Consider the following 11,357-nt stretch of genomic DNA (forward strand, 5'->3'; position numbering starts at 1 on the left):
GCCTCATGCACTCACTGGAAGGCCTGAATAGAACAAAAAGCCCAGCCTCCCCTGAGTAAGGCAGAATTCTGCCAGGAGATCATCTGGGCATTAGCTTTACTGGATCTTCAGCCTGCTGACCTGTTAGGGGGAAACAATGATTGAAACTGCCCATCCTGCCTGGCCAGGCTCCATGGTAACCGTTTGCATGAGTTCTTTTATGACAGTAGGTCCTGGTAAGAAATATGCAACTATTCCAACCAGAAGAATTCAGGAAAGGTCAAAAGGATATGCCACGTATCCTACACCTCCCCAAATCCTCCTCGCTGGAATCTATCTTTACTGAGCAATGCATGTGCCATCAGGAAGGACCAAGAGTCAGAATGATTGGCCAGACAACCCAGAAACTAATCCCATCACCATAAAACCCAAGGCTGCAAGTCACATGGCAGAGCAGTCCTGGTTCCCTTACCCTCCTGCTCTCTGCCCAGGCACCCCTTCCCAATAAGGTCTCTTCCCTTGTCAGCCCGTGTGTCTCCTCAGACAGTTCATTTCTGAGTATTAGACAAGAGGCCCTCTTGGACCCTGGAAGAGGTTCCCCTTCCTTCAGCAGACCCACACTACAGATCGCAATTTTCCAGTCTCTGTAATTTTGTGAAACAATTCCTTGCAATAAATCTCTTCATATATATATTTATTACAGACCAAATGTGTGCCCCCAAATCCACATGTTGAAGCCCGAACCCCCCAGTGTGATGGTCTTAGGAGGTAGGACTTTGGGGAGGTTAAATGGGGCTAATTAGGCCCTGAGGACAGGGCTGTCACCGGCCTTTGACTCTACTGGCATGCTGATCATGGACAGCCAGACTGCAGAACCTCACAAATTTCTGTTGTTCAAGCCATCCAGTCTGTGGTATTTTCCTATGACGTCATGAGCTAACGCAACATCTTCTCGGTTCTATTTCTCTGCAGAACCCCGATGAATACAATCCCATTGTTGGGCAGCAAGTGGCAGAACCTGGGGTGGTCCCTAGGCCTGGGGAGCAGCCTTCTCCACCTTGGCCCAGGATGGGGTCTGCTGGTGCAGCCCACCTCCTTCCTCACTCCAGCCAAGAGCCCTGTGGGAAAGGGCAGGCCAGAAGCAGCTGTGGGGGTCCTCCAAGAGGGCTGGGAGGTGGGGAGGGGCCTGGATGCTGTGGGCATAACAAGAATGGTGTGTTTTGATGTTAATCAAATGCCTTGACCTCCACTGTGTTTACAGTGAGGCAGGCAGGAAAGAAACTACACCACACCCATTTGTCGGAGGAGGAAACTGAGGCTCAGAGAGGGGAAGAGACTCATTTAAGGTCACAGAACAGAGTACACTGAAGTCAGAATCAGAGCCAGGCCTCTGGGCCGGCACAGAGCCGGTACTGACTGCATGAGTACACAGCTTTGCACAGTGGCAGTATCATAGCCAATGAAGTTTATCCAAAGCATGATTATTGTTAACTGAAAACTTTATCTGATACACACGCACAGAGTAAATGCACAATGGACAAAAAAGCAATAAATAAATGGGCCTCACAGCTCAGGGCCTGACCACAGTAGGGCATCAGCAAATATATATTGAAATCCGCAAAAGAGGCCATGAAACCTGGTCCATGACGTCACAGTGTCCCCACTGACTTCCTCCATCACACACACACAGGAGCATCTCTCTAGAACACTTACAAAGCTTTGAAGAGGTTCCACTTTGTCATGGTCAAATAGCCCTGCCCTGGGCACCAAGTCCCTCTCTCAAAATGGACACTCCCAGCACCCCTGCCCACTCCCCGCAACACCTCACTCCCCTCCACCCTCTAATCAACTTCCTGCGACACACACAGCTCTGCTAGAAACACCAGGACTCTCCCCTTCTCCTCACAGCCGCACTAGGGAACCTTCTCAACTTCCCACTGCTGTTTCAAAAAATGCTGATCCTTGTCAGCTGTATTAATGAATCACAGCCCAGGAGGCGCCAACCTTCCTAAAAATATCTGAGAACCTTCAGTGCAGAGAGAGTCTGTGAAGGCGGGTGCGCCCTGATGGAGCCACCCTGCCTGTCCCTGTCCCCTGGCCACCCCTCACACCCGCATCTCCCCACAGCCTCATCCCCACCTGCTCTGAGCTTCCAAACCCTGAAGGGGTGGGTGCAGCGCCAGGTATCTCCGAGAGAGCCTTCAGTCCCCTCTGACATTATAGATGGGGAAATTGAGGCTCGAAAGTGGGAAGGGCCGAGACCCCCTGGTTTCCGGTGGGGGGGGTTCTCTGCAGATGCTGCGTCTGCCAGCAGCCAGCTAAGGGAAGGCAGGAAGGAGGTTTTCTGTCCAGAGCTCTAGCTGAGCTGGGCTGGCCCTGAACGAGCCCTGGTCTGATGGGACCACAGCTGCCCACCCCATAGATACAATAAAAAGCTCCTTCAGGTAAAAGCAGTTTCCCAGGGACAGGAGAGTGAGAGGGGAGGTCGCACAGGGTGCCCAGGCTGTGGTGGAGTTGCCCTCTTACAGCAGATTTATGCTTCAATCAGGGAGACTGGGAATGACCCCGAAGATGGAGAGCATCTTTCTGGAGAGCAAGCTCCAGAAAAAAGTGAGTCCAGTCCTTTGAAATTCCTGCACAGGAGCCTTCCTGGTGCTCATTTCCACCCCCACCCATCATAGAATCCTCCAAGTCTCCCCGGCCACCGCAGCCTCGTTTTCTCCAAGGGTGGTCGCAGCAGCACCTGGGAGCCTGTTGGAAGGCAGACCCTCCCAGGCCCCAGATCAGCTGGATCAGATCCTCAAGTGGCTCCTAGGCCCCTCGGAGTGTGAGAAGCACTGGCCTGTCAACCACTTAGCATCAGGTCGCATCCCGCGGTGACACCTGTGATCAGCTGCACATGAACAATGTTAGTTAGCTGCTGGGAGGGAGGCAGGGAGGACTGGAACAGAAGAGGAAAGATGCCTGAGATAGCAAATCCATGTGAAAAGTGGAAACTGCTAGGACTTCTCTGGTGGTTCAGTGGCTAACACTCTGGGCTCCCAGTGCTGGAGTTCCAGGTTCGATCCCTGGTCAGGGAACTAAATCCCACACGTCCCAACTAAGACCCAGTGCAGCTAAGTAAATAAATAGATTAAAAAACAAAAGTGGAGATTGCTGTTCAGCTCCTTTGGAGGAACGAGGTTCATGGAATGACTGAATCTGGGAAAATAAAGGACGAGAGGCTTTTGCCCTCTTCCTAAGGCCAGAGCTCCCCTGCAGTCTCCCCAGCGGCTGCTTTCCAATCCCAGCCTGAGCTCCTACCATGATGGAGAGCTCACCACCTCTTAGGCAGGCCATCACGGGGTGGACATGGAGCCGACTTGCCTTCACAGCCCCAGCTGGCCTGCTCTCCAGCCCTTGGTCCCCTCCGGGCTGTCAGTAACTAGGCCTGTCCCTCCTTTGATCCTTGACACCCTACCACTTTATTCCCTTGTTCCAGAAATAGTCTATTTGTGTGTGGAGAATCACTTTATGGGTCTCTTTTCACTGAGTGCTGAGGTGTTGAGGAGGCCTCTATCCAGGCAGAACTTCTGCTGTAAGGATTCGCTGAGCTGGCCTCACTTCACCCCGACACTGGCCATCAGACAAGGGAGGGGGCAGCAGGCAGGATTGGCGGAGTCAGGGGCCCAGGGAGGTGTCGCCTCCAAGGGCCTTTCTAAGCCGCAGATACTCTGGTGCTGCTCGGCAAGGACACAGGTGCTCAGGACTCTGCTGCTGCTGCTAAGTCACTTCAGTCGTGTCCAACTCTGTGTGACCCCATAGACGGAAGCCCACCAGGCTCCCCCATCCCTGGGATTCTCCCAGCAAGAACACTGGAGTGGGTTGCCATTTCCTTCTCCAATGTGTGAAAGTGAAAAGTGAAAGTGAAGTCGCTCAGTCGTGTCTGACCCTTAGCGACCCCATGGACTGCAACCTACCAGGCTCCTCCATCCATGGGATTTTCTAGGCAAGAGTACTGGAGTGGGTTGCCATTGCCTTCTCCGCTCAGGACTCTGAGTGGTTGCCAAACATCACCCCTTCTAGTGGTGGGGCCATGGGAACCTCAGGGCACCGGAGGAGGGAATCCCAAGGAGCCTGGTAGGGGACAGCAGGTGTGCACATCGCGGGGGCCCACCACTCTGGCTCCTCCCTGCTTTTCCATGGGGCTCCAGCCTGGCACCTTGGTCTCAGCCACCTTCTAGGCTGAGTTCATCCTCCCCACCACCAGCACCGAGGCCTAGTATCCCATCAGGTGATGCTTTTGTTAGGATCCAGCTACAAACTGGGGGTCACCGTCAGTTCTAGCCCCCTCCTCCCTCCCTCTCCGTTCCTCTGTGCCTCTCACGGATTTCTGTGAGTCCTGGAATTCTGGTGGCACTGAAACTGCTGGTACAGAGCCTGGGGTCATTGTTCTGGTCCTATCTTGCTGGTGACTCACTTTGGGAACCTCAGGCAGGTCCGGATTCCTCCCTGAACCTTTGCCCCGTCTATAATGACAACCTCTACACACAGCGGTCCCCAAACTTTTTGTCACCAGGGACCAGTTTCATGGAAGACAAGTTTTTTACGGATGAGGGGTGGGGAGGGATGGTTTTGGGATGATTCAAGGGCATAGCATTTATTGTGCAATTTATTTCTAATCTAATGCCACTGCTGATATGACAGCGGGTACCGATCTGTGGCCCAGAGGCTGGGGCTCCCTGCTCTACAGGCCGTCAAAGCTGGGTTACTCTAGACCTGTGCTGACAAATGGAAGTCACTAGGCACGTTTGGCTATTTATATTTAAGTTGATGAGAGTTAAATAGAATAAAAAATTCAGCTCCTCAATTACATGAGCCACGCTTCACATGCTCAGTCATCACCAGTGGCAGTTCTACTGGGCAGTACAGGTCTAGAATGTCTCCATCATCACAGAAAGTTCTCACAGACAGCGCTGTTCCACCTTTGAGTGAATCGGAATGGGTCTGGGAATCACCTGGGCTCTGGCTACAGCGCAAAATCTGACTCAGGCTGGTGGTGGGACAGGCTCTATGCCTCTCACAAGCTCCCCAGTGCTGCTGCTGCTGCTGCTCTGAGGCTGTGAGCCGTACTTGGAGGAGAAGAGATCTAAACTGCTCAGCCCGGATATGGGGCCAGCATCACTTGGCAGCATCTTAGTAATACAGAATCTTGGGTCCTGCCCCAGACCTGCTGAATCAGAAGCTCCGGGGTGGTGGGGAGGGGAGGAGGTGTTGGGCCCAGGAATCTGTGTCTTCACGGGCCGTCCAGCTGGCTCACATGCACATTTGAGTGTGAGACTCCTGAGTCCATCTGGGTTTCCACAAAATAGTTGCTGTAGTTCGTTATCACTTCTCCCTGGAAGCATGTCCTGCTAGGTCCAAACTTGCTAACCCATGCAAAGATGGGGAGCCTGGGGTCACTTGCATCAGAGCTGTACCCTGCTCGTTGGGGGCTCAAGAGGAGATGAACAGCAGCAGCAGGTCCAGCCTCAGACCGTGGCCTTGTCCTGAGGTCACTTGGCAACTGGACTCCAAGTAGCCGTCCACTCCCACGTGTTCCCACCAGCAGACTCAGTGTTCTCTGTGGGAAGATAGAGAGGCACAGTGTCTGGTCAATGATAGGCACTCACTTCTGAGCCTGCGTGCCAGGCGGAGGGCAGGCCTTTCCCCGGACCTGGGTCTCCTTGAGGCCTAAGACAATGAGGCCCAGTGCAGAGCCAGCTGCCCGCTCAGTGTCAGCTGTGACCAGGGATTAAAGCAGGGGCAGGGCCACACCCAGCTCAAGATTCCAAACCTAGCAGCCTGCAAATACTGCCTGCGTGCCCGCTTGTGGCCCACCACTCTGTGGAGTCCTCCCCTGGCCTGCAGCCTGCTTTCACCCCCACTATGACGGCTCCTCCACCGGACTGACCAGACATTTCCAAGGCCACTACTTCCTGCCACTCCTGTCTACTCGCCATAGTGTTTGGGGGGTGTTCTGAGCACCCTGGCCCCTCCCCCAAATTACTGATCTTGACCAAGTGGGCCTCCCTGCCACATACCACAGCTTGAACCATGGGTGCCGAGGAGACTCCGTCTGGGGCTTGATCCTGGTAGATATTGCAGCCTGAGACACACCTGGAAAGGGCAGCCGTGGGCAACTGTCCCTTTCCCCAGGGGACCCACCAGGCCCCATAGGACCTCCCCCACCCCCCCAGAACGGGGGCACATCTAATACCAGCAGGGGTTGTCCCACTGGAAGGTGAATGGAGAACCTCAGAGCCAGCTCCACCTCCATGGAGCAGGACCTTCTGGGGACGAGGCATGGCCACCAAGCAGGCCAGGACAGGAAGGGCTTTGTCACTCCTCTCAGGATATAAGGGGAGAAGTGCAGCCAGAGAGAGCCAGAGACCTGTTGGAGGCCTCACACAGAGAGCTTTGCAGAGCCAAGGCTTTTGGCCTGAGGCGCCCTCTGCCCTACAGGCCAAGGCTTCTGTGGAAACACTTGGGCTGACCGTCTGTGATGGAGGCTCTGAGCCAGCTCCTTCGCCGGCAGTGCTGCTGGGGCTGGTGGTTCTGAGAATCCTCTTTTATTAATGAAGAAAGCGTAACTCGCTGAGATCAGGCAGCTAGCAAATGCTTCTGCTGCCCCTCCAGGAACCCCCCAGGGCTGGACATGGCCAGTTTTTTTCCCAGGACAGGTGCCCTCGTCATCTCCAAGTCCACGCTCAGCAGCTCTGCCCCGTGCTGCCACTGACCGGGAGCACCCTCCTCAGGGAGGCCTTCCCGTGGTGGCCAGAGTCATGCTCCCAGGGACTGAGCTGCAGCTGTTTTCCTGTGATGGTCATGTGCCCCCTCCCCCTCTGTGGCCCCTCCCCCTCTGTGGTCCCCCGCTTCCCCCCACACCTATGTAGGGTTCTCAGAGTCACAGACAGTGCCCTGGCTGACCTCCTTGCCTGAACCCCCTCCTCCCTCTCCCAGCCTCTGAACTGCCCACTTGGGCCAGGGCAGGAGAGCGCCCAGCTCTCTGCGTCTCTGTCCCTGCCGCCTGAGAGCTCTCTGAGCCATGAGGAGCCACCCGACTGCAGCCCTTGGTCCAGGAAGAGGAGGTGGTTGGACCTCCCAAGCACACCTGCACCAGGTATGGGCACTCCTCCCAGGTCTCCCTTTCCTCCTCCTGGGGCGGGGGGAACCTCTCCTCACTGCCCATCCACCCCCTGAGCCCTCAAGGATAGGGACTTAGTTTCTCCCGCTCTGTCCCCCCTCTTGGAATCTCCTGACTCCATGGAATTCACATTTGTTAGGTGTTTGCTTGTGCCAGAAACCATCCAGCCACCGTCACACAGATTCACTTCATCCTTTCAATGACACTGTCTGGTGAGTGTTGTTGGGTTTCACCAGTGGCTCATCTGGTAAAGAACCCGCCCACCAATGCAGGAGATGCAAGAGATGTGGGTTCGATTCCTAGGTCAGGAAGCTCCCCTGGAGAAGGAAATGGCAACCCACTCCAGTATTCTTGTCTGGAAAATTGCATGGGCAGAGACGCCTAGCGGGCTATAGTCTAGCGGGTTGCAGACAGTCAGACACGACTGAGCATGCAGACACAGGATACAGGTGAGTGTTATTAGCCCATTTACAGATGACAAAACTAAGATTTGGAGAGCTGACATCACTGGGAGAAGGCCACCACCTTAGTAAGTGCCAGCACTAGGATTCAGACCAATGTGGGCCATCCCTGGGTTCAAGTTCTCTCCACAGGCCAAGCTGCAGTCCACATAAGCTGCAGTCTCAGGGCCCTGTGAAGGAAGGCCTCTCAGGGGCTGCATGCCTGCAGAACGACAGGAGGGCTCCAGCCCCAGGGACCTCTCCTCCATCCCCCACCTTCACCCCAGCTTGTCCATCAGGCCAGACAGTTGGGCCTGAGGATGTCAGGCAGTGCTGGCAGACAAACAAGGGGTCGCAGTCAGTCAGACACTTCCTCACTGCACAAAGCCCCACTTCCCTCCAGACAGAGGACCCCAAAGAATGCTTGGAATGTCGTTGGGGCCAGACAGCCTCCTGCAGATGCCGAGAGGCTGGCTTTGTGCTCAGTATGCCAGGGCGACTGACCCCAAGTTAGAAAGGTCACTCCCTGACCTGTGACCCTGCCCTCTCACCTCGCAGCAGGGGGTGGTGATGGAAAGAGGGAGGGTTGAGCTGGGCCTCCCTCCAGTGGCTCTTCCACACCAGTGGGATGGCTTACCAAGTTTTCATCAGCTTCAGGAAAGAGGCCCAGGAGGCCTCCTCCAAGAGGCCTTCTTGGCTGCTCTAAAACTTAGCCCACAGCCTAGCCTGAGACTTGAAGACTGCAGGGCCTCCTTGCACAGGCACGGGCAGAGCCGGGCCAGTGGCTGGGAAACAGCCTTCGCTATGGTCAGTGGAGTCCAGAGGCTGGTGGTCAGCAGTGGCATGGTTGGCAGGGTTCTTTATAGGCTTGGAGTCAGGGCCCAGCCCAGGGCAGCCAAATAAGTAGATATGAGAAGGAGGGAAGAGGGGACCATGTCCACCCAACCCCAAAATCCAGAGAAACATTTTCAACTTGCCTGTGACTCACTCTTCCTCAGCATAAAACTGTTTTTTCCTTCAAAATCACAGACTTCCACCTTCAGACAATAACGTGTTCTCAGGAAGTTACATGTGTTGTTTTCCTCTGCAGGCTGCTGGGGGTAGTGTTTGTTTTACAAACGGGTTTACTGTAATAAGGCCTGGGAGCCACGCTTCCCCTCAGACCAGGCTGACCTCTAAATAAGGTGATCAGATTGGGCAAATAAAAATACAGGACACCCAGGTAAATCAGAAGAACAAAAAATCTTTGTTTTAATCTAAGTACAGCTCACACAATAGTTGGGACAGACTTACACTTAAAAAATAAAATTTTTATTTATCTGAAATGTTGATTTAACCTGTATTTTGTTGAGCTACCCTGTTCTCAAGTTCATGGACCAGGCCACTGCTGGCTACCAGCCCCAAGGGCTCCTGAGGTCCCTCCTGACTCCACCGGCCCTAGAAAGGGTCCGCTGTCTCCTGATCACTGACCCTGCTCTGGCTGTGTCCCTGGAAAGGGACACTGGGCCCTCAAGTCACAGGCCAGACTGTGACTCAGCTTTAGAGCAGCCAAGAGGCCAAACCCCATGCAGGTCTTAAACTGTGTTCCACATCTGCCCCTCCTTCCATCGAATTCCTGGGAAGACTGACAGGTGGAGGGAGGTCTCCCTCTCTGAGGTCAGGACCCTCAACCTGGTCTTGGAGGAGCTCTCACCAGGCCACAACACCTGCTCAGGGCTTTCTGGCCTCAGCCTGAGGGGAGGCAAGCTAAAGGTTGGCCCTTTACAAGAGTGCCTGCCCTGGACCCCCACCCTGGATCTATCCCTCACCCACCCTCCCTGGCCACCAACTCCTCCAGGCGTTTGACACTCCAGGACCTGACCTCTCACCCTAGCTCCTGCAGTATGTGAAGGGGGAGTTTTCTCCCTCCTTTTCTAGCTGAGACACCTGAACCTGGAGTCCTGTTTCCATTTTAAAGCATTATATCATGACCCCTGAGAAATGTATTTTTTCCAACTTTATGGGTCCCTAGGGGCTTCCCTGGTGGCTCAGAGAGTAAAGTCTGCCTACAACGTGGGAGACCTGGGTTCAATCCCTGAATTGGGAAGATCCCCTGGAGGAGGGCACGGCAGCCTACTCCAGCATTGTTGCCTGGAGAATCCCCATGGACAGAGGAGTATGGCGGGCTACAGTCCATGGGGTTGCAGAGTTGGACACGACTGAGCAACTAAGCATAGGACAGCATAGCACAGGGGCTTCCCAGGTGGTGCAGTGGTAAAGAATCTGCCTGCAATGCAGGAGACACAGGTTCACTCCTGGGTCAGGAAGATCCTCTGGAGAAGGAAATGGCAACTCACTTCAGTGTCCTTGCCTGGGCAATCCCGTGGACAGAGGAGCCTGGTGGGTTACGGCCCATGGGGTCAAAAGGAGTCAGACACAACTTATCTACTAAACAGCAACAACAACAACATGGAGCCCTAGAGCAGGCGAGACACGCTTCTTCCATTCACCACCTCTGAAAGATCCCATGCTAGGTTCACTCTGAGAAACATTCCCAAGGCACCTACTCTCAGCCTGGCCCAGCTTGGTCTGGATAGGTGAAAACACAGAGAAGATCCACTGATCCTCAGGAGCTTGGGATGGTGGGAGAGAGATGGGTACATTTCTCATCACCTTGCAGTGTTTCTAGGCTCATGGGGAGTAGGGTGTGGGGACTGCCCAGGCTGAGAGAGAAGGGCAAGTTTCTCAGAGGAGGCAGTGCTGAACTGAGTCCCAAGAGCGGGAAGATTCTGCTGGAAAGGAGAAGTGAAGTTTCAGAAAGACGAGCAGATGGACAAAGGCCTAGAGGTTTGGAAGCCATGTGGCTTTTTGAGCTGGAGAGGTTCATGGGAAGTCAGGCCAGGGAGGGCAGTAGAGCAGGTGATGCAAGGCCTCCAGTGCCAGCTGGGGCTTGGGTTTCATCCAACAGAGACCCAGGAGGGTGGAATTCCAGGTGAGACCAGAGCTCAACCCTGCTCACAGGAGCAGGGAGGCCACTGGGGAAGATCTGGATTCTGTCTCCTACTCCCCTTCTGCGGTCCAGCCTGCATGTAGCAGGAGCTCCATGTCTGCTAAGTCAACACGGATCATGACAGACGGGAATCTCTGTCCCTTAGCAAAGAAAGAGATGAAAAACTAAGGCCTGACTCAAGATAGCTGTTCCTCAGCCCTTCACACCGGACACCCCTTCCTTGGGCTGTGCCCCCTGGTCTCAGGCCTTCCCTTTCCCCTGCTCCCTCCGTGTTTGTCCACCTCTGGGCCTGGGCCCCTGCCCCTCCTGGAGCCCCGGATCACCCTGCACTTCCAGACTCCTGGAGCCTGAGGTCTGCCCAGCAGCCCGGCTCCAGTTTGCCTCTTTTCCTGCTGAGCACTCCCCGCATTGTTCGCCTTTGTGTCCTTTTTCCTGTGCCTGAGTGATTCCAACTTTATTGCCTGGTTCTCTCCAGGGGTCATTCCGCCAAACTGAAACTGGCGCCATTGGATTGGAAAAAACAGAGTCCCTCAAACCCCTAGGACCTTCTCCTAGTGGAGGAGACAGGCGAGCAGAGACCCTCGCGCCCTGCTTCCTTCCCTCCCTCGTCCCGGCCCACAAGGACTCCACCATCCTGCCCTGGGTCCACGTTCGCCACAGCTTCCTGAGGGGGTCTTTCTCGGAAGCCAGTCCACACGGTGGGGGTCGGGGTGGGATGAGGGGGACTGAGGCCTGCCGGTCCCATTCCCGGTGGGTCTGGGACCGATCGGTGGGTCCTGTGGTC

General features: G+C 54.9%; 1 non-coding gene across 1 annotated transcript; it reads left to right on the top strand.

The window, feature by feature from the left end:
- The first annotated feature begins 1,409 nt into the window (after window positions 1-1,409).
- On the top strand, window positions 1,410-1,557 carry LOC129540158 (U4 spliceosomal RNA). Its single transcript, XR_008682609.1, has one exon. It is a non-coding gene; the product is annotated as a U4 spliceosomal RNA (small nuclear RNA).
- Window positions 1,558-11,357: the final 9,800 nt, after the last annotated feature.

The sequence above is a fragment of the Moschus berezovskii genome, chromosome 11, assembly GCF_049115385.1.
Source record: "Moschus berezovskii isolate FMDL1 chromosome 11, NW_MosBer_1.0, whole genome shotgun sequence".
NCBI classification, from domain to species: Eukaryota; Metazoa; Chordata; class Mammalia; order Artiodactyla; family Moschidae; genus Moschus; species Moschus berezovskii.